Source organism: Oryctolagus cuniculus, chromosome 12, assembly GCF_051225735.1.
Source record: "Oryctolagus cuniculus isolate XC-2025 breed Fujian yellow rabbit chromosome 12, ASM5122573v1, whole genome shotgun sequence".
Lineage (NCBI taxonomy): Eukaryota > Metazoa > Chordata > Mammalia > Lagomorpha > Leporidae > Oryctolagus > Oryctolagus cuniculus.
Window position 1 is genome coordinate 100273563 of NC_142878.1, and position 20832 is coordinate 100294394.

General features: G+C 48.7%; 1 protein-coding gene across 4 annotated transcripts in view; it reads right to left on the reverse strand.

Moving 5' to 3' along the window:
• Positions 1–20832, reverse strand: part of BLM (BLM RecQ like helicase) — a 111159-nt gene that overhangs the window by 83621 nt on the left and 6706 nt on the right. Inside the window, exon 2 of one of the 4 annotated variants that reach the window (XM_089310740.1) lies at positions 19443–19590. The exons of the other annotated variants lie outside the window; for them this stretch is intronic. The gene's annotated coding sequence lies outside the window, so the exon portion shown is untranslated. The remainder of the gene's footprint in view (positions 1–19442; positions 19591–20832) is intronic. 4 annotated transcript variants of the gene reach the window in all.

The following is a 20832-nucleotide window of genomic DNA, read 5'->3' on the forward strand; positions in this document are numbered from 1 at the left end:
GGTTAGGGACAACAGGGTGTACGCTAACGGTGGCCTGGCTTACTGCCCGTAGGTCCTGAGCTGCAACAGTTGTCAGTTCCCAGCTTCTGAGCTGGCAGGCGGGGAGTGCTCCAAGGTGACTGGCAGGGCTGGAGGATTTCATCCTTCAGAATTCTCTCCAGATGCTTTTGAATTCCACTTTGTGCCTTTGTGAGGGATGAAATAATCTTGGGTGGGTGGGTCCAGCCCCTGGTTTTAGTTCTGCTACTACTGGGGGGGTATGTCTCCGGCCAATCGAAGAGAACTGCCCTCAGCCCATACTCCAGGCCCCCAAAAGGGAAGCTCAAGTCCCCGTTGTGGCTCCTCTCAGAGGCTACAGAGGCACCACCCCTCTCCCTGGGGACCTGTGAGAGTCGTTTCTGCTGATTTTCCCAGGGTCAGGGCTGCTTGGCCATGGGGGTTGAAAGTTATCTGGTGCTGCCATTTTCCTAACAGGTCCTGACTCATTAAGGCCACAGGACAGTCAGGGAGGTACAGGAATTCGTGAATGACTTCACAGCTGCCCAAACTGCATGGGCACGGCAGGAAGAAGGGGCAATGTGCCTGGGGACCTGTGGCTCCCAGGACAGTAGCTAGTTTCTGTGCAAGGAGGCCCACAGGCTGGGTCGGCACCAAGTGGTCTACTCAAGTGTCCAACACGAAGTCAATGGGCCGGCCCCCTACAGTCATTCCGATAATGAGCTCCTGGGGTCTGTCCTAGCCTGCTTCCTAGTTTTCCCTGGTGGCTACACCTACAAAGTCTTCCCAGGGGCCTCGGACGGTCATTGTGAGGGTTGGTCCCTGGATCACACGTCCTCTCTCTTGGGCCCAGGGTGTTGAGTGGTATTTTCCCAACTGCTGAGGACACTCATTTTCCCAGTGACCTTCCTGGTGACAGTGGGCACTCTGGTTTCATCCTGGTCTGGCCTCCGGGCACCCGTGTCCCTCTGGTGCACCTCTCTCCCTGGGCCTTGTCCTGGACCCGACAGGGCACCCCTTGGGGGTCCTGACTGTCCTGCTAGGGCTACGGCAAGCAGATTTGCCTTTTGCTTTAAGCTTTGGTCAGATCTCCGTTGAAAGCACTGCGGTGACCCCCAATAGCTGGCTGGCATTCACGGCAGCAAAGCCCTCCAACTTCTGTAGCTCACGTCTGAGGTCTCCCTGTGACAGGCCGACGCAAGCCGTGTTGATCGTCCGTTGATTCTCTGCTGCTGCAGGGCCGAAGGGCTCTCTTCAGGTCCTCGGAGGTTGCACTCGTATTCACAGCCTTCCCCTCGTTCCTTCAGGCTGCGAAAAAGGGCCTCTTGGAAAGGTTCAAGCATTTCGAACTCCCAGTGTCATCAGGGCCCACTGGGATCTTCCTCAGGGACGGAGTGAGCCTGGGCACTTAGAGAACAGCCAGCATGTTCTCTGACCGCCTCAGGCAGCCTGGGTAACCAGCAGTGTTCCTTAGCGTCAGGAGGAGCCAGGAGGCGCCAGGAGGCGCTGCGGCAGTCGGCTCAGAGGGCTCTGGGCCTGGATGATGGACTGCGTCAGACCCACCATGGCATGGGTTTCTCGGTGAATGAGGGCTATGGTTTTCCAGTTCAGGAGATCAGTGGTGGAAAAAGGCTGATATATATATATGAAGGTACGCTGTCCCTCGATCGTCGCGTCATAGTAGATGGGCCCTTGGGCCTCTCAGTGGCATCTGCAGGGCCATTTACTGGGAAGGAGATTACTGGCCGGTTCCTCCTGGCTCCTCCCAGCTGCAGTACATGGGGTAGGGACTGGCGGCCCCCGGACGTGGGCGGCCCCTGGGAGGCTCCGGTCACATGGACAATCTCTCCCATGGGTGTGGGAAATGCAGGTGGCAGCGGAAGGTATACCAGTGTGCAAGGCAGGGGAACTCCTCTGACTCCTCAGATAAAATGGCTTCTTAGGTTCTGGCTGGCATTTTGAAGGGGCTGTCATTCGGGTCGTCATGATTTTACAGTTTTCTTCTAAGTAAGTTTTCAGCCAGGGTGGCTGAGAGAGGATTATGTCTTGCCAGCAGTCAAAATAATGGAATTGGCCTGGCGGCCTGGTTTCGCAACGATGACCCGATATACACTGCTGACCACTTGTTTACTTAAGGACCCCCTGGACGAGCACCCTGCCCCAAAAAGAGGGCCAATCTATTTCACCAAATGTATGAAGTTTCCCTGGGGTGAGCTTAAAACCAGTCTCCCATATGTCCTTTTTTGAAGTTTTTCATCATGCACTCTTGGGGGAGGGTGTACATTTGCTCTGTTCACCACCCATTCCCACCACCTAAAAACATCAATCACACACGGAGGAGGAATGGAGAGGGGGTGAACGATGGCTCTGTCCGTCACCAGCTGTTCTCATGGAGTCATGAATGAACGTGCGGACCCAGTTTGGTAAGGAGAGTCTGTAGTGGCTTCCATCCTGAGGACATCTGAGAATCTGAACACCAGTTTGTGCAGCTTCAGGGACACCCCCGGGCGGGAAGTCCAAGTCAGGGCCTGCCCAAAGCAAGAAGCATCCACGGGGCTGTTTCCTTCGGGGCAACCAAAATCAAAGCACACTTCCATTCCCAGAATCCAGCAGGAAAGGAAAGTCACCCATCGCTGCAGGGTTGGGCAGAGACGTGGAGACCACAGCTCAACATTCCTCAGACCAGTTCTCACCAGCCCTGTGATTAAAATAAAAGGCCTCCAGGCCATACACTAGTGAGCCCAACTCCAAGGCACTTGACAAAGGCAAAACCCTCTCTGGAGGGATACACTTTTATCCCAGGTCTTACACAGTTCTCACAGGTGACTATCCAAGGGCAAGATACGGCAGACGCAGCCGTGCACACAGGCACCCGGAATGAGCACTGGCAACACAGAGGTAGACAGGTGCTATCTATACATGTTATGCTGAGATAAATACAAGACACGCTTCAAAGTATCAGCAGGAAAAAGAAAACTATATATTTTTTTTGACAGACAGAGTGGACAGTGAAAGAGAGAAAGGTCTTCCTTTGCCGTTGGTTCACCCTCCAATGGCCGCTACAGCCAGCGCGCTGCGGCCGGTACATCGCGCTGATCTGAAGCCAGGAGCCAGGTGCTTATCCTGGTCTCCATGCGGGTGCAGGACTTGGGCCATCCTCCACTGCATTCCCGGGCCACAGCAGAGAGCTGGCCTGGAAGAGGGGCAACCGGGACAGAATCCTGCACCCTGACTGGGACTAGAACCTGGTGTGCCAGCGCCGTAGGCGGAGGATTAGCCTAGTGAGCCACAGCGCCGGCCGAAAACTATATTTTTTAAAAATCCCCTTGTTAAAAGAACTTTCAGAATGAAAAATACAATAACCAAAATTAAGCAATTCTATGGGTGGATTTACTGGCAGCTTACACATAACTTAAACTAGTAAACTGGAGAGAAGCAAAAGAGAAGTGTCCCGGATCCAGCTCCACAGATTTCTCACCTGGTCCAAGCCCTGTGAGCAAAGGTCACAGGGAGCAGCAAATGTGCTCGCAGGCCAGAGGTGAGTGCACCCCCCGAGATCTGGAGTGAGGCCCCAGAGATGGCCCAGGGGGAGCAGAGGCAAAGCACTCCCCTCTCTCCCCCTGTTGCTGAAGTCTTTCTTCTCAGGGTATTGAACCTCAAGGCCTTCCTTCTCCCTGGGAACCGCGGAGACCCACCCCGACTCCAGGGCCATGAGAAATGTCCTGAGCGTGGAGCTCCCCTCCTGTTGCACCGTGCAGGTACGCCGCAGCCCTTGTTACAGCACCCTGTAGGGACTGGAGAACCGACTGCTGCACTGTGCTTTGCGTCCTGTCAGTGTGTGTGCCCCACTCGTGCATGTGTGTACAAACTGTGGCGGGGCTGGGTGTGCTGTGGCACAGCGAATTAAACTGCCTCTTGCGACAACGGCTTCCAGCTGCTCCACTCCCAACCTAGCTTCCTGCACCCGAGAAGGCAGCGGAAGATGAGCCATGTACTTGGGTTCCTGCCTCCCACAGGGGAGGCAAGGATGGAGTTCCTGGTCTCCTGGCTCCTCCTTGGCTTTTGCAGTCATGTGGGGAATGAACCAACAGATAGAAGATCTCTTCCTCTCTGCCTCTATTTCTCTATTACTGTACCTTTCAAACAAACAAACAAATCTTTTTTTTTAAAGGGACGATATCTCTCTGCCTTTGAAATAAAATGAAAATGGAAAAAATCTAAAATAAAAACTCCAACCACAGTAACACAAAAGTGAGGTGGGAGGTAGAGTCTTTGTACGCTTAGTCCCCAGGAGAGGCACAAAGGTACTGATTAGCTTCAGATGCTGAACAGGTAAATGTGCACGTTGTACTTTCTTGGGCAACTACTGAAAAAGAAAAACAGTATGTAACTTAGAATCTAGTTAGAAGGGGGAAATGAAACGATATTTTAAAAGAAAAAAAAAAGCAAAAGACAAAAACCCTTGCTTAAAAGGAAGCTAAACACAAGAGAGACAGAGGGAAAGAATACAAGGCACAAAAATAAAGTAGTGGATTGAAAGTCAAGTATTTATTAGTTACAATAAATGTAAATCAACCAATTGCCTTGGTTATAAAGATTAGCAACCTAAGTGGGGGAAAATGCTATGTGGCTTTAAACTTGCTGTTCACTAGAGACGCATCTAAAACATTAAGGGTGCAGACAGACTGGCAGGAAGACGCTGCAGGGGGTGGGGGGGAAGGAATAAAATAAGCAATAGCCTGTGAGACAGAAAGCCTGGCCTTCCTGGAGATGGAGAGGATCACTGCAAGATGACAGCTTCCAGTCCACCAATCAGGTCTCTAGATTCCTGTGGCCCACTAAAATAGCTGCAAAACACACGATGCAAAACTGACAGAATTACAAGGAGAGAAAATACTTTAATTGTAGATTTAAAAATACCTCTCTCAGTAACTGATAGAGCAAGCAACTAAAAAAGTCAGTAACACAGCAGATCTGAGTAACCCAGGCTCCAGGTACACAGAACTCCACTCCCAACAATTGCAGGACGCCCACCAATCTTTCAAGAACAGTCATTTACAAAATCCGGCCACGTACTGCAACACCTTCTCCAACCAAATGTGACGGTGCCAGAAATCAATTCAAAAAACTGAACAAAAAAAACAAAAACCCTTTAGCATCCATTGATGATTCACGCCTGAAGAATTATAGGGGCTGGAGCTGTGGCATAGTAGGTTATGCCTCCACCTGTGGCGCCGGCATCCCTTGTGCGCGTGGTTCCTGTCCCAGCTGCTCCACTTCCCATCCAGCTCTCTGCTAACGGCCTGGGAAAGCAGTGGAAGATGGACCAAGTGCTTAGGCCCCTGAACCCACGTGGCAGACCAGAAGAAGCTCCAGGCTTCTGGCTTCAGATTGGCCCAGCTCTCGCCATTATGGACATTTAGGGAATGAGCCAGCAGATGGAAGACCTCTCTCTCTCTCTCTCCTCCTCTGAAACTCTAATAAATAAATCTTAAAAAAAAAAAAAAAAAAAGATGAGGGGCTGGCAATGTGGCATAGTAGGTAAAACTACTGCCTGCTGAGCCAGCATCCCATATGGACACCAGTTCAAGTCCTGGCTGCTCCACTTCCAATCCAGCTCTCTGCTATGGCCTGGGAAAGCAGTAGAGGATGGCCCAACTGTTTGGGCCCATTCACCCACGTGAGAGACCCGAACTTACTGGTTCCTGGCTCCAGATCGGCCCAGCTCCAGCCATTACAGCCATTTGGGGAGTGAACCAGCAGACGGAAGACCTCTCTCTCTCTCTCTGCCTCTTTGTAACTCTGCCTTTCAAATAAATAAATAAAAATCTTTTTTTTTTTTTTTTTTTTTGACAGGCAGAGTGGACAGGTGGACAGTGAGAAAGAGAGACAGAGAGAAAGGTCTTCTTTTGCCATTGGTTCACCCTCCAATGGCTGCTGCGGCCGGTGCACCATGCTGATCCGAAGCCAGGAGCCAAGTGCTTCTCCTGGTCTCCCATGGGGTGCAGGGCCCAAGCACTTGGGCCATCCTCCACTGCACTCCCGGGCCACAGCAGAGAGCTGGCCTGGAAGAGGGGCAACCGGGACAGAATCCGGCACCCCGTCCGGGACTAGAACCCGGTGTGCCAGCGCCGCAGGCGGAGGATTAGCCTAGTGAGCTGCGGCACCAGCCAAAAATCTTTTTTAAAAAATGATTTGTAGGTCATTCTTTCTACATTAGTAGTTGGCAATCTACTGTAAAGAACTTTTGCCTTCTCCCATTATTTTTTTTTTTTAAATCAGTGAGGATACTTAATTTATTCGGGGTTGTAATTCATTATGGTCATTATTTATTTTGATGCTCAAAACTGTTTCATGTTTAGCCAATGGGAGAGGCACCTTTGCCCCTTTTCCTTTTTCAGTGTGGTTAAAGGCACACAGCACACAATTTACCGTAATTACCATTTTCAGTGTTCACTCAGGACTGCTAAGTATGTTCACAGTCTCTAGAAAGCTTTCACTTTGCAGCACTGAAACTGCACCCACTAAACAGTAACTTCTTACTTCCCTCTCCTCCCATCCCCTGGCAACCACCATCTTTTTAAAAGATATTTATTTATCTGAAAGGCAGAGTGGCAGAGAGAGATCTTCCATCTGCTGGTTCACACTCCAAATCCCCTTGACTAAGCCAGGGTTCTTCCAGGCCAACGCCAGGAGCCTGAAACTCCATCCAGGTCTCCTCTGTGGGTGGCAGGGGCCCAAGGAGTTGAACATCTTACGCTGCCTTCAAAGGCACATTAGCAAGAAGGTGGATTAGAAGCAGAGTAGCCAGGACACGCACGACAGGATGCCAGTGTCACAAGGCGTGGCTTACCAGCTATGCCACAGTGCTGGCCCCATTTGCTCATTTTTAAGTCTGGTTGTTGTTGTTATTATTATTATTATTATTTGTTTCTTGAGCTGAAATAGTTCTTTTCTTTTCTTTTTGAGGGAGAGACAGATCTTTCATCCACTGATTCATTCCCCAAGTGGCTGCAATGCCAGGGCTGGGCCAGGCCTGGGGCTCTCATCCAGGTTTCCCATGTGGTGGCAGGGGCACTAGTACTTGGGCCATCTTCCTTTGCCTTCCAAGGGGCATTAGCAGGGAGCTGGATCGGAAGTGGAGCAGTTCATATGGGGCTGGTGTTGCAGGCGGTGGCCTAACCCCCTGTGCCACAACACTGGCCCCTGATAGCAGTTCTGCACCTATTCTGGGTATTAGCCCCTTCTCAGATACATGATCTGCTGGAAGAGTCAAGGAGCACTGAGGGGGATTCTTCACTAAACGCTGGGTAGAAATCACCGTGAAGCCGCCTGGTGCTGAGTTTTCTTGGTTGGGGGTTCCCGACCACAGACTCAAATTCCTTGCTAGTGTTAAGTCGCTTCAGATTTCCTACTTGTTCATGATTCAGCCTTGGTGATTATGTGTTTCTAGGAATTTGTCTATTTCACCTACATTATCTCTCTGTTGTCATGGTATTTCCTTACAAACCTTTTTTGTTTCTATAAAGTCATTTGTAACATCCCATCTTTTGTTTCTGATTTTAGTTATTTGAGTTTTTCTTAGCCCATCTAGCTAAAAGTTTGCCCACTTTTTTTGATCTTTTCAAAGAACTAACTCCAAGTTTTGCTGATTTTCTCTCTTTTTTCTATTCTCTATTTTGATTATCTCTGCTGTAATCTTGTTTTCTTCCTTCTAGTAGCTTTGGGATAGGTTTGTTCTTCTTTCTCTAGTTTCCTAAAATGTAAAGTTGGGTTGGTTGTTGACTTGAGATCTTCTAGGGGAAGCATTTACAGCTATAAGTTCCCTTAAATATAAGTTTATTTTGGTGCAAAGAAATTTGCGCTGTTTTTACAGCATCCAATAAGCTTTGGTATGTTGTGCTGCTGTTTTCGTTTGTCTCGAGGTTATTTTCTAATTTCCCCTGTGATTTCTTCTCTGTCCTTTGACATCCTCCCATCGTTTATCGGACATTTTCTTTTCCTCTGGCATAAGCTGTTCTCAGGCTGCGTGTACTTTCTTGAGCTCAGGCGTAGAACTGACCCCACCCCTCCACCGAGAGACTTGATTTAAAATCTAAGATCTGGGCACTAAGTATGGGCATTGCTACTGCAGTGTCATTGTTCCCAGGCCTTTAAAGTAGTCAGTTTTAGGAAACAAAAATGTATTACCTATTTCTCTGAGGGTACTTTAAAAAGTTCAAGACATGCATTATGAAAAAAACCACATGGACTTAAAAGTTTTGCACCAAAATAAACTAACCTTGTAATTCCATTATTCCACAAACTTTCTGAAGTATCCTCATCTATCTCTCTCTGTGTACACACTGATCCATCCTCCTGTCATACCAGGAAAAACATCACACACCTACTCATTTACTCAATCCTAAACTACAGGAAATAGTATCAGAACAACTATACTCGGGGCTGGTGCCGTGGCTCACTTAGTTAATCCTCTGCTTGCGGCACCAGCATCCCATATGGGCTCTGGGTTCTAGTCCCGGTTGCTCCTCTTCCAGTCCAGCTCTCTGCTGTGGCCTGGGAGGGCAGTGGAGGATGGCCTAAGTGCTTGGGCCCTGCACCCAAATGGGAGACCAGGAGGAAGCACCTGGCTCCTGGTTTCGGATCAGTGTGGCGCCGGCTGTGGTGGCCATTTGGGGAGTGAACCAATGGAAGGAAGACCTTTCTCTCTGTCTCTCTCTCTCACTAACTCTATCTGTGAAAAAAAAAAGAAGAAGAAGAAGAAGAACTACTATACTTCTTCTCATTTAAAAAAAAAAAAGACAAAAATAAACAAAAACCTATTAACAGCAGTGCAGAATTCAACTGCATTTCTTTCTTTAAATTAAGGGTGTATAATCAAAGTATTTGCTATGGTTTGAATGGGGGATGTGGCTCCTGAATTCATGCACATGTTAAAAGTTTAAACCTAGAGGGCCAGCATCATGGCATAGTGGTTTAAGCCATCACCTGCAATGCCGGCATCCCACACATCCTGGTTGCTCCACTTCCCCACTTCCTTTTCTTTTTGGACAGGCAGAGTTAGAGAGAGATACAGAGAGAAAGGTCTTCCTTTTCCGTCAGTTCACCCCTCAAATGGCCGCTACGGCCGGCGCACTGTGCCGATCCAAAACCAGGAGCCAGGTGCTTCCTCCTGGTCTCCCATCCGGGTACAGGGCCCAAGCATTTGGGCCATCCTCCACTGCCTTCCCAGGCCGACTGGAAGAGGAGCAACCAGGACAGAATCCAGTGCCCCAACCAGGACTAGAACCTGGAGTGCTGGTGCCGCAGGCGGAGGATCAGCCAAGTGAGCCGCGGCGCCAGCCGCCCCACTTCCTATCCAGCCCCCTGCTAACATCCTGGGCAAAGCAACAGCAGATGTTCCGTGTGCCTGAGTCCCTGCCACACACATGTGAGATCTGGATGAAGCTCCCGGCTTCAGTTGGACCCAGCTCTGGCTATTATAACTACTGGACTGAACCAGTGGACAGAAGATCTCGCTCTTTCTCTGTCGTTCCTTAGCTCTGTAACTCTTTCAAACAAAGAAACAAAATTAATTATTTAAAAAAAAAAAGTTTAAACCCAGGGCCAGCTGGTTAAGCTGCTGTCTGTGACACTGGCACCCTATATAGGCAATGGTTCCTGTCCTGGTTACTCCATTTCTGATCTAGCTCCCTTCTAATGACCTGGGAAAAGCACTGGAAGATGGCCCGAGTGTTTGGGCACCTGCCATCCACATAGGAGACACAAATGAAGCTCCTGGCTCCTGGCTGCGGCCTGGCCCAGCCATTGCTGTTATAGCCATTTGGGGAGTGAACCAGCCAATGGAAGATCTCTCTCTGTCTCTCCCCCTCTCTAACCCTGTCTTTCAAATGCATAAATAAATCTTTAAAAGAAAAGAAGTTTAAATTTGAGGGTCCTGTATGGGTGGCATGGAGAGGTGGGCCTAAGAGAAAGGCCTGGGGTTGGGGGGCATACCCTCACTAGGCAGCTCTCTGCAGAGTCGAGCTAAAAGGCTCTGGACAGGTTGGGTCCAGCTGCCTCTCTGCTTCCTGGCTCATTATAGGATCCTTCCTCTGCACACACTCTGCTACTGCCAACCTCTGAGCTCACCCACGACTGAACCAGCGGGGTGGCCTGAAACTGGACTACAAAACTCCCAAAACCTAAGTCAAAATACACTTTTTTCCTTTAGCAGTAGCTTGTCTTGGGTATCTGGTTGTAGTAGCCACAAGCTGACTGAGACAGCAACGCACACAAACGTTTCTGGATGGGTCCTCTCCAGCCCTTTGGGCGATTATGTTCATCCCAGGAAATACATCTGTGTCTGTCCCATTCTTGTGGACTTGATTTGATTTCTTGACCACAGAAGATAGTCATACAGCCATCAAAAGTCAAAACTACAGACTTTTCCCTCACACAAGTCTTCTCCACTCCGTCCCTTGTCATCTACCGCCTGGGGGCTCTTTTTTTTTATTATTTTTTTTTATTTGAAAGACAGTTACAGAGAGAGGTAGAGACAGAGAGAGAGGTCTTCCATCCACTGCTTCACTCCCCAGATGGCCGCAATGGCCGGAGCTGCGCCGTTCCAAAGCCAGGAGCTGGGTGCAGGGGCCCAAGGACCTGGGCCATCTTCTACTGCTATCCCGAGCCATAGCAGAGAGCTGGATGGAAGTGGAACAGCCGGGTCTCGAACTGGCACCATATGGGATGCTGGTACTTCAGGCCAGGGCATTAAACCGCTGCGCCACAGCACCGGCCCCGTGTGGGTTATCATTTCATTCATTCTGGCCTACTCCTCCTCAATGATTTTGTAAAAGCGAGCAGCACACAGTTTCCTAATCCCTCTTCTTTCTTACATAAAAGGTAGTGTACTAAAAACACTATACCTTCCTGCCTATATTTTAGCGACCACTTTATACCCATTTCCCTCATTCTTCTTTGCAGCTGTGCAGTACTTCATCGTGTAGCAATTTAGTCAACAAATTTCTTGTCTGCACACTTAAGTGTTTCCCAACATTTTGCAATTACAGATAATGCTGAGACAAAGAACTTTGTGCATTTGTACTTTCCTGCTGTTGCAAAGGCATCCTTAGAGAATATTCTTGTTGTGGAATTGCTGGGTAAAAGGACAAATGCGTGCGCAGTCTGTTAGGTCTCCCGAGGGTTATCCGGGTGTGCGATCCTCAGTCTCACCCAAGCGGCTTCCTGTCAAGCTTCCTGAATACTGCAACCTGAGAAGTGAGAAACGGCGCTTCTGGGCAGTTTGTGATTTGCAATTCCTAACTCAAGGGAAACTCCACTTTCTCACATATTTAAGCAACTTAAAACTCTTTGTAGGGGCCGGTGCTGTGGCGCAACAGGTTAAGCCACTGTCCGCAGTGCTGACATCTCATATGGGTGCCGGTCCAAGTCCCGGCAGCTCTGCATCCAATCCAGCTCCCCGCTAATGCACCTGGGAAAGCAGCAGAAGCTGGCCCAAATATTTAGGCCCCTGCACCCACCTGAGAGACCTGGAAGAGGCTCTGGCTCCTGGCTTGGGCCTGGCCCAGCCCTAGCCATTGCAGCCATTTGGGGAGTGAACCAGCGGATCAAAGATCTCTCTGTCTCCACTCTCTGTAACTCGGAATTTTGAAATAAATAAATAAATAAATCTTTTTAAATTAGTTTTAAAAATTGTATCTGCTCTTGTATTTCTGTCCTTTTTAATAAAATTTTGGTATTTTTTTCTCTCAATTTGGATTGGAGATAATAGGTCTTTAAGACATTTGTCAAACCTTCCCTGCTAGTTTCTTATCTGTTAACTTTGCTTATGGGGTTTGTCTTTTCTGTAATGAAGAACTTAATTAATATAGTCAATATATTTTGCTTGCTTCTTTTATTGCCTTTCCCCATATCCAAGTTACAGAAAACTTGTCTTTGTGTTCTTCTAGTAGTCAACTTAAAAACCTTGGCTCTCTGATTCATTTGGAGCTTATCCCTGGGTTTGATATGAGGTATGGATATAATGTCGTGTTTGCAAATGGCTACTGGAGTGATCCTGATACCATCTAATGAAAACACTCGTCTCTGTCTCAGTAGGCTGAGACACACCTTTATTGCACACTGAATTTCTCTTGGTAACTGGCTGCCTGTTTCCAGGCTCTTTATTCAGTCCACTGTCTGCACAAGCCTCTCCTGACAGAACCTGCAGAATGTTCCAGCATCTCTGGGTGCAGCCACTGTCTCTGGGAACTTCTTAGAGCTGCCTCTCGACTTGTTACTGTTGTTTTTCCTATAGGAAATAGCCTGCCTAGCACCAGAGGGGGTATCCACATGGGAAGCAATGAAAGTTAAACCCTGCTTTACTCCATATACGGATCACTCCCAAGTGTATTCCGATCTAAATGTAAAGCGCAGGGAGTGGGCACCTGGTCTAGCAGTTAGGATGCCTGCATCCCACCCTGGAGCACTCGGGTTCAGTACGCAGGTGTGGTTCTGGAATTCAGCTTCCTGCCAACGCAGACCCTGGCAGGCGGTGGGGATGGCTCAAGTAACTGGGTTCCTGCTGCCACCCTGGAGACCTGGACTGAATTCCCAGCTCCTGGCGTCAGCCCAGCTCCAGCCTTGGCTCAGCCCCAGACACTGTGGGCATTTGGGAAGTGAACCAGTAGACGGGAGTGAACCAGTTGAAGGGAATGCTGTCTGTCTGTCTCTTTGTCTCTTGAGTTTAAGTTTTTAAAAATTTATTTATTTGAGATGTAGAGTCACAGAGAGGGAGAGACAGAAAGAAAGGTCTTCCATCTGCTGGTTCACTCCCCAAATGGCCACAATGACCGGAGCTGAGCTGATCCAAAGCCAGGAGCCAGGAGCTTCTTCCGGATCTCCCACATGGATGCAGGGGCCCAAGTACTCAGGTCATCTTCTACTGCTTTCCCAGGCCATAGCAGAGAGCTGGATCAGAAGAGCGGCTGGGACTCAAACCAGTGCCCATATGGGATGTTGGCGCCACAGGTGGTGGCTTAGCCCACTATGCCACAGTGCTGGCTCCAAGTATTTTTTTTAATGAGAAGCAAGATAATAAAGCTTCTGCAAAATAATAGTAGACAAGTAACTTCATAATCTCTAAGAGATTTCTTTAAGAAGACATAAAAAGCATTAACATAAAAGAAAATAATTAAAAAACTGGATTGTTTTAATTAAGAATCACTTGTGTGCAGTTTAAAATAGCAGTAAGACTTTTGGGACATGCTGAATATAAAGGAAAGCAAGGTACTGGTTACCTTTGGGGCACAGACAGGAGCACACTGGAGGCTTCCCAGGGTGTTAGCAATGTTGTTTCCTGCCTGGGAGGCAGGTGCACGCAACTCAGTGCTGACTGCCTGGAGTCAGTGCAGGCTCCAGCTGATGAGGGCTCAGCCCCATAGGTCTCCGAGGGTCACATGACCCAAACACTGGGTTATAAATGTCGTTACAAATGTCGTAGCTTCTGGGATCCTCAGAGGCCGCCCTCAAGCTTCACAATGCGCTGGAAGGGCTCAGCGTGTGGTTACACTCACAGCCGAGGTTTACTGCAGCGACGCCCAGATCACACAGCCTCACCCGAAGCTGGGGGTCTGCAGGAATGCAGGCACCCCACTTCCTGTGACGGTGTGCTCTCTCCCTGCGGGAATGAAGCTGCAGGGGCACGTGTTTCCACCCAAGGAAGCTCTTAGGAGACCCAGAAACCAGGGTTCTCCTTGGGGGCTGGTCACGTGGGCACCCTCTGCATGCCGAAATCCAGATTCCCAGAAGGAAACAGGCATAATGGGCCACAGTAGACACAGCAGCCTTCTTGCAGGAGAGATTTCAAAGGCCAAGTTGTCAGACAACGGCCAGAGACCAACTGTGCAGGCGGCCTAAAGGAGACAGACTCAGGTCCACAACGTCAACTCACTCCTCTATAAGCAGTATCTGTGATATGTAACACAATGATTTTTCATAAAAGAGGTTAAAAACAGTTGACTAAAACTATATTAAATCTCTCTTTTTTAAAAAGCCAAGGGGATGGCACTGTAGTATAGCAGGTAAGGCCGCCGCCTGCAGTGCCAGCATCCCATATGGACACTGGTTCGAGTCCTGGCTGCTCCACTTCCAATCCAGCTCTCTGCCATGGCCTGGAAAAACAATAGAGGATGGTCCAAGTCCTTGGGCCCCAGAAGAAGATTCTGGCTCCTGGCTTCAGATTGGCTCAGCTCTGGCCATTGCAGCCAACTGGGAAGTGAACCAGCAGATGGAAGACCTCTCTCTCTCTCTCTGACCTTCAAATAAATAAATAAATCTTAAAAAAAAAAAAAAAAAGATGGCTATACACAGCCATCAAAAAGTTGAAGGAAATGTTTACTACAAAAACTATGCATGGACTTCAAAAAATTTCTGCAACAAAACAAGCTTATATTTTTTAAAAAGATTTATTTTTTATTTATTTGAAAGAGTTACAGAGAGGCAGAGAGAAAGGTTTTCCATCCGCTGGTTCACTCCCCAGATGGCCGTAACGGCCGGAGCTGTGCCGATCCAAAGCGAGGAGCCAGGAGCTTCCTCCGGGTCTCCCATGTGGGTACAGGGGCCCAAGGAGTTGGGCCATCCTCTATTGTTTTCCCAGGCCATGGCAGAGAGCTGGATCAGAAGTGGAGCAGCTGGGACTAGAACCAGTGCCCACATGGGATGCTGGCGCTGCAGACAGGGGCTTTAAACCATCGCGCCACAGAACCGGACCCACAAACTTATCTTTTAATTTCATTTTTTCCATTAACTTTTTGGAGTGTCCTCAGTATGCATGTTTGCCCTGACATGTATCTAGCATAGAGAACATAAAAATGAGTTCTACAAAGCAATAAGATAGACTACATGAATAGGCATTTCAATAAAGGGGAAATAGCCCACAAACAGAACAAGGTACTCAACTTCACGAATAATCAGAGAAATTAAGCCACTAGGAAGTACTACTATACATACCTCTACAGGACTGGCAAAGATTTTAAATGTAAACCAAATATTAGCAAAGATTTTAAATATAAACCAAATATTAGCAAGAAGTACTTGAGAATAATTCGGCCTTATATAGTACAGTAACATGTACAATACTCTGACCCAACAGTTTGTAATGAATTAAATACGAACTTCTTCCAGGGAGGGAGAGGGGGCTGAGCACTGACTTAATCATCAATGGCCAGGCAACAAAGCCTTCATAAAACGCAAACAAGGTGGGTGTGGAGGGCTTCCGGGCTGTGGAGACCCTGGGGGAGGGTGTGCACCGAGAGAGGGCGCGGGGGCTCCACAAGCCCTCCCCACACAGCATGCCCTACGGGTCTCCGCCTTGCTGCTCCTCCTGAGTTGTCTTCACCAGTAAACGGTTCTCCTGGAGTTCTGTGAGCTGCTCTGGCAAATTCTCAAACCCAAGGGGGTCCTGGGAACTACTGATTTGCAGCCACGACGGAGGGAAAGCTGTGTGTGAGGCAGGGATCCGGCAACTGCAATGCGAGTCTGAAGGGAGGGAGGCAGCGTGTGGGACTGAGCCCTTTCCATACAGCAATCCAGCACAGTGCCAGAACCGGGTTAACTTACAGGGAACCCAGGAGGTGTCTGGGCAAAGTGAACTGCTGTGGGGGAAACCCGCGAGTCCAGGAGAGACGGGAAGCACATCCTAGGCTGCAGGTATCTCAGGTGGAAAACGCACCGACTCCACCACCTACCGAGCAGCGGCACACGCAGCACCGCTCACGCAGTGCACCCCAGGTTCCCCCGGTGAGCGCAGAGCTGACTAGCGGCTGCCGTCAGCCAGTGCCAGGAGAGCACCTGCTGCCTGCCACCGCTCCGGGCGGGGGTGGGGGGGGAATCCAAATTCAAAATCCCAAGCACAAGTTCTACTGAATGTGTACTGCTTCCATGCAATCGTAGAGTCGAGAAAAACCGTGAAGTGAAACCATCGTAAGTCAGAGACTTATTGTATGGTACGGGGTACAGCACAGAGGAAACGTGGGTTTTCCTCCACGGTAGTATACACGTACGATGGAATATTATTCAGCCTTAAAAAAAAGGAAGTCCTGCAATATGAGACAAGAGGAACCCTGAGGACGCTATGTTAAGTGAAATAAGCCTCTCCCGGAAGAACACGTACTGCAAGATTCCGCTAACATGCGGCAACTAAAATAGTTGGCTTCAAAGAGGCAGAGTGACCAGTGGTTGCCAAGGGAGCAGAAGGGGGGAAATGGGAGTTGCAAATCAAAAGGTAGGAAGCTGCGGTGACACAAACGAGGAAGTCCTAGAGACCTGTACTGTGCCTGTGCTGCACCGCACATTTGAAAATCTGTTAAGAGGACGGATCTGATGGTAAGTGTTCTTAGCACCGTAAGATAAAATTAAAACTAACGCTGTGGCTGGCACTGTAGTGCAGCGGGTTAAGTCTGCTTCTGATGCCGACATCCCAGCTCAGTGCACTAGTCAGGTCCCAGCTGCTCTGCTTCCCAGCCAGCTTCCTACGAACGCACCTCAGGAGGCAGTGGAAGATGCCCCACGTGCTTGGGCCCCTGCACCCAGACAGGAGACCTGGCTCCTGGCTTCAGCGTGGCCCAGACCCGCGTGTTGCTGCCACTTAGGAAGTGACCCAATGTATAGAACATCTCTCTCTCTCTCTCTCTCTCTCTGTCACTCTGCCTTTCAAATAAATAAATAAATCTTTTAAAAACATTTTAAAGCAAGGGTCCACGTCATAAGCACAGCAGGATAAGCTGCCACTTGTGACACTGGCATCCCATACAGCGGTCTCGGTTCAAGCACCGGCAGCTCTGCTTACGATCCGGGTCCCTGTTAATCCACCTGGGAAAGCAGTGGAGGATGACCCAAGTGCTTGAACCCCAGTTGCCCATGTGGTAGGCCGCAGTGCAGTTCCTGACTCCTGGCTTCAGCCTGGCCCAGCTCTGGTTGTTGCAGCCATTTGGGGAGTGTGCCAGCAATGGAAGTTCTCTTTCTTTCTCTCTCTCTCTCTCTCACTCTACCTTTCAAATAAATAAACCTTTAAAGAAGTAAAATAATAAAAATTTAAAGCAAAATGGCAAAAAAAGAATGTATAAACAAATGTGGCATAATCATATAATATTCTATAGCAATAAAAATCAATTTCTTCTTTAAAAACATTTTTAAAAGATTTACTTATTTATTTAAAAGTCAGAGTGACAGAGAGATCTTCCACCTGCCGGTTCACTCCCCTGATGGTGGTAATGGTTAGGGATGAGCCAGGCCCTAACATACAGTTTCATCCAAGTCTCCCATGTGGGTACAGGAGCCCAAGCACTTAGACCACCTTCCACTGCTTTGCCCAGGCCATCAGCAGAGAGCTGGGTCAGAAGTGGAGCAGCCGGGATTCAAACTGACGCATCAAGGTGGCCACTTTACCCACTATGCCACAACACTGGCCCCTGAAAATATTATTTTTAAAAATCCTTATTCTGGCCAGCGCCGCAGCTCACTAGGCTAATCCTCCGCCTGTGGCACCAGTACCCCAGTTCTAGTCCCGGCTAGGGCACCGGATTCTGTCCCGGTCACTCCTCTTCCAGGCCAGCTCTCTGCTGTGGCCGGGGAAGGCAGTGGAGGATGGCCCAAGTGCTTGGGTCCTGCACCTACAAGGGAGACCCAGAGGAAACTTCTGGCTTCTGATCGGTCCAACTCCAGCCATTGTGGCCATTTAGAGAGTGAACCAGCAGATGGAAGACTTCTCTCTCTCTCTCTCTCTCTCTAACTCTCTTTTACATAAATAAATCTTTTTTTTTTTTTTTATGTTTCTTTGAGTTTATTTGAAAACAAAAGACAACAACAAACCCCCACCCTGTTTTGGGGGCATCCGCTGTTAAACTGGACTACAGAGGAGCCCACTCCTACTCTGTGCTCTCCTAATTAACATTTATTGAAGCGCTTTGGATATCAGATATTAAGGGAGCGGTCCCAATAATTTGAGATTTGAGATTTAAAACAGGTGGCAATTATACTTGGACTAAAGAGTATTAAAAGGTAGCTCCCCTATTTAAAGAGAGGCGTATTTAACGAAAAATCGTAAGCCTAGAGGTCAGAGGAACCTGTCCAGAGAAAGCAGTGGGAATTGAGTGATTTGTTTAGCTCCTCATCTTCCCTTGGTCTCCAGTTTTGTTTTCCTTTTTAATGTTGACATACAAGGTTCACAGCTAAGGCTGCAAGCATTTGGGCTACATAAATAAATCTTAAAAAAAAAAACGGGTCTGGCACCATGGCACACTGTTAATCCTCCGGCTGCAGTGCTGGCATCCCATATGGGCTCCGGGTTCTAGTCCCAGCTGCTCCTCTTCCAGTCCAGCTCTCTGCTGTGGCCTGGGAGGGCAGTGGAGGATGGCCCAAGTGCTTGGGCCCCTGCACCCACATGGGAGACCAGGAGGAAGCACCTGGCTCCTGGCTTCAGATTGGCACAGTGCCAGCCGTGGCAGCCATTTGGGTAGTGAACCAATGGAAGGAAGACCTTTCTCTCTGTCTCTCTCTCTTTCTCACTGTCTATAACTCTACCTGTCAACCCCCCCCCCACACACACACACAAACAAAAAACCTACCTATATCTTGAGTATGGAAGAATCTCACACACATAACGTTGGGCTAAATAAGACAGACTCAGTAGGTCACATACTACGTATTATAATACAGTACCACTATGTATCATCACCCCTACAGAATTAAAACCAGGCAGAACGGAGCTACAGGAGTTCAGTGTCATATTACTAGTGGACACACAGATGAGGGTCACCTATGAGGTGTGGAGACTACGAGGAGGACGGTGCACCGCCGGGGGTACCAGAAATGTTAGCTTTCTTGATCCAGATCAGCTTATATGTGAGTATAATCTTTATACTTAGTCTTTACATTTATTATTTGTGTAATTTGTAATGTAAAACTAAACTTTGTAACTTGATTATACACTTAAGATTTATTTATTGGAAAGTCAGAGCTACAGAGAGGGAGAGAGAAAGGGAGGGGGAAAGCGAGGGGGGAGAAAGGGAGAGGGAGAGAGAAAGAGAGATCTTCCATCCCCTGGTCACTCCCCAGATGGCTGCAATGGCCAGCACTGGGCCAGGCTGAAGCCAGGAGCCAGGAGCTTCTTCCAGGTCTCCCATGTGGTACAGAGGACCAAGTGCTTGGGCCATCTCTCTCTGCTCTGCCCACGCCATCAGCAGGGAGCCAGATCGGAAATGCAGCAGCCGGGACATGAACCGGGACCCGTGCAAGATGCCGGCATCTCAGGTGGCAGCTTTACCTGCTATACCTGCTGGCCCCTCTCTATATTCCTAAAATTATGTCCACAATGTATTTTTAAATGTACCTTGCTTCTCACAATGAAACATTTTTAAAAGAAAAATTAATAACAAACAGTAAAGGGGTTAATATTAAATACACACCCAAATTTCAATGAACACGTGATTAGAGAGCAGACACACAGCTCCTCGGAATGCAGACACTGAAGAGGCCAGAATCATCTCACAGCTAATCGTACGGAGCCCTGTTCACAGCCGTGGAACCAAGAGGGAAAGAGGAATGTGGGGATAACTTAAAAAATAAATGATAAACACAAAGACTGAGTAGCTGCAAGTAATGTTTTAACATTGAAAAGCATAATGCAAAACACTAAACTATGAGTACATTATGGTTACAAGCTACCTAAGAAATCTGTGCTGCTAAATCTGTATAGCTTAGTTTATAGCCAAAACTTGGAAACGACACAAGAAAACCAAAAAAGCTTAAGTGATCAAAAGTCAGGATTGGCCGGCGCCGCGGCTCAGTAGGCTAATCCTCCGCCTTGCAGCGCCGGCACACCGGGTTCTAGTCCCGGTCGGGGCACTGGATTCTGTCCTGGTTGCCCCTCTTCCAGGCCAGCTCTCTGCTGTGGCCCGGGAGTGCAGTGGAGGATGGCCCATGTGCTTGGGCCCTGCACCCCATGGAAGACCAGGAGAAGCATCTGGCTCCTGCCTTCGGATAGGCGCGGTGCGCCGGCCACTGGAGGGTGAACCAACGGCAAAGGAAGACCTTTCTCTCTGTCTCTCTCTCTCACTGTCCACTCTGCCTGTCAAAAAAAAAAAAAAAAAAAAAAAAAAAAAGTCAGGATTATGACTGCAATATTTCTCTTGACATGGAGCATATGCTTCAATAAGATACACGATTTTTAAAAAAAATTATTAGAGGGGCCAGCACTGTGGCGTAGTAAGTTAAGCCTCCACCTGCAGCGCCAGCATCTTATATGGGTACTGGTTCCTGTCCCAGCTGCTCCACTTCCAATCTAGCTCCCTGCTAATGGACCAGGAAAGCAGTGGAAGACGGCCCAAGTGCTTGGGCCCCTGCGCCCACATGGGAGATCCTGAAGAAGCTCCTGACTCCGGATCAACCCAGCTCTGGATGATAATGGCCATTTGGGAAGTGAACCAGCACACGAAAGACCTCTCTCTTCTGTCTCTCCCTCTCTCTGTCTGTAACTCTGCCTCTCAAATCAATAAATCTTTTTAAAAAATTTATTCAAGAGGCAAAGAGACAGAGACAGAGACAGAGAGAGAAGGTGGGATAAATACAGAGAGGGTTCCTACCCACTGGTTCACTCCCCAAATACCTGCAACGATCAAGTCTGGTCCAGGCCAAAGCTGGCAGCCAGGAACTCAATCCAGGTCTACACCTGAGGGCAGGGATCCCATCACGTAAGTGACCACCTGCTGCCTCCCAGGATCTAGAAGCTGGAACTGAACCCAGGCACTCTGGTATGGAATGTGGGTGTCTAACCAGTATCTTCACTGTTAGGCCAAC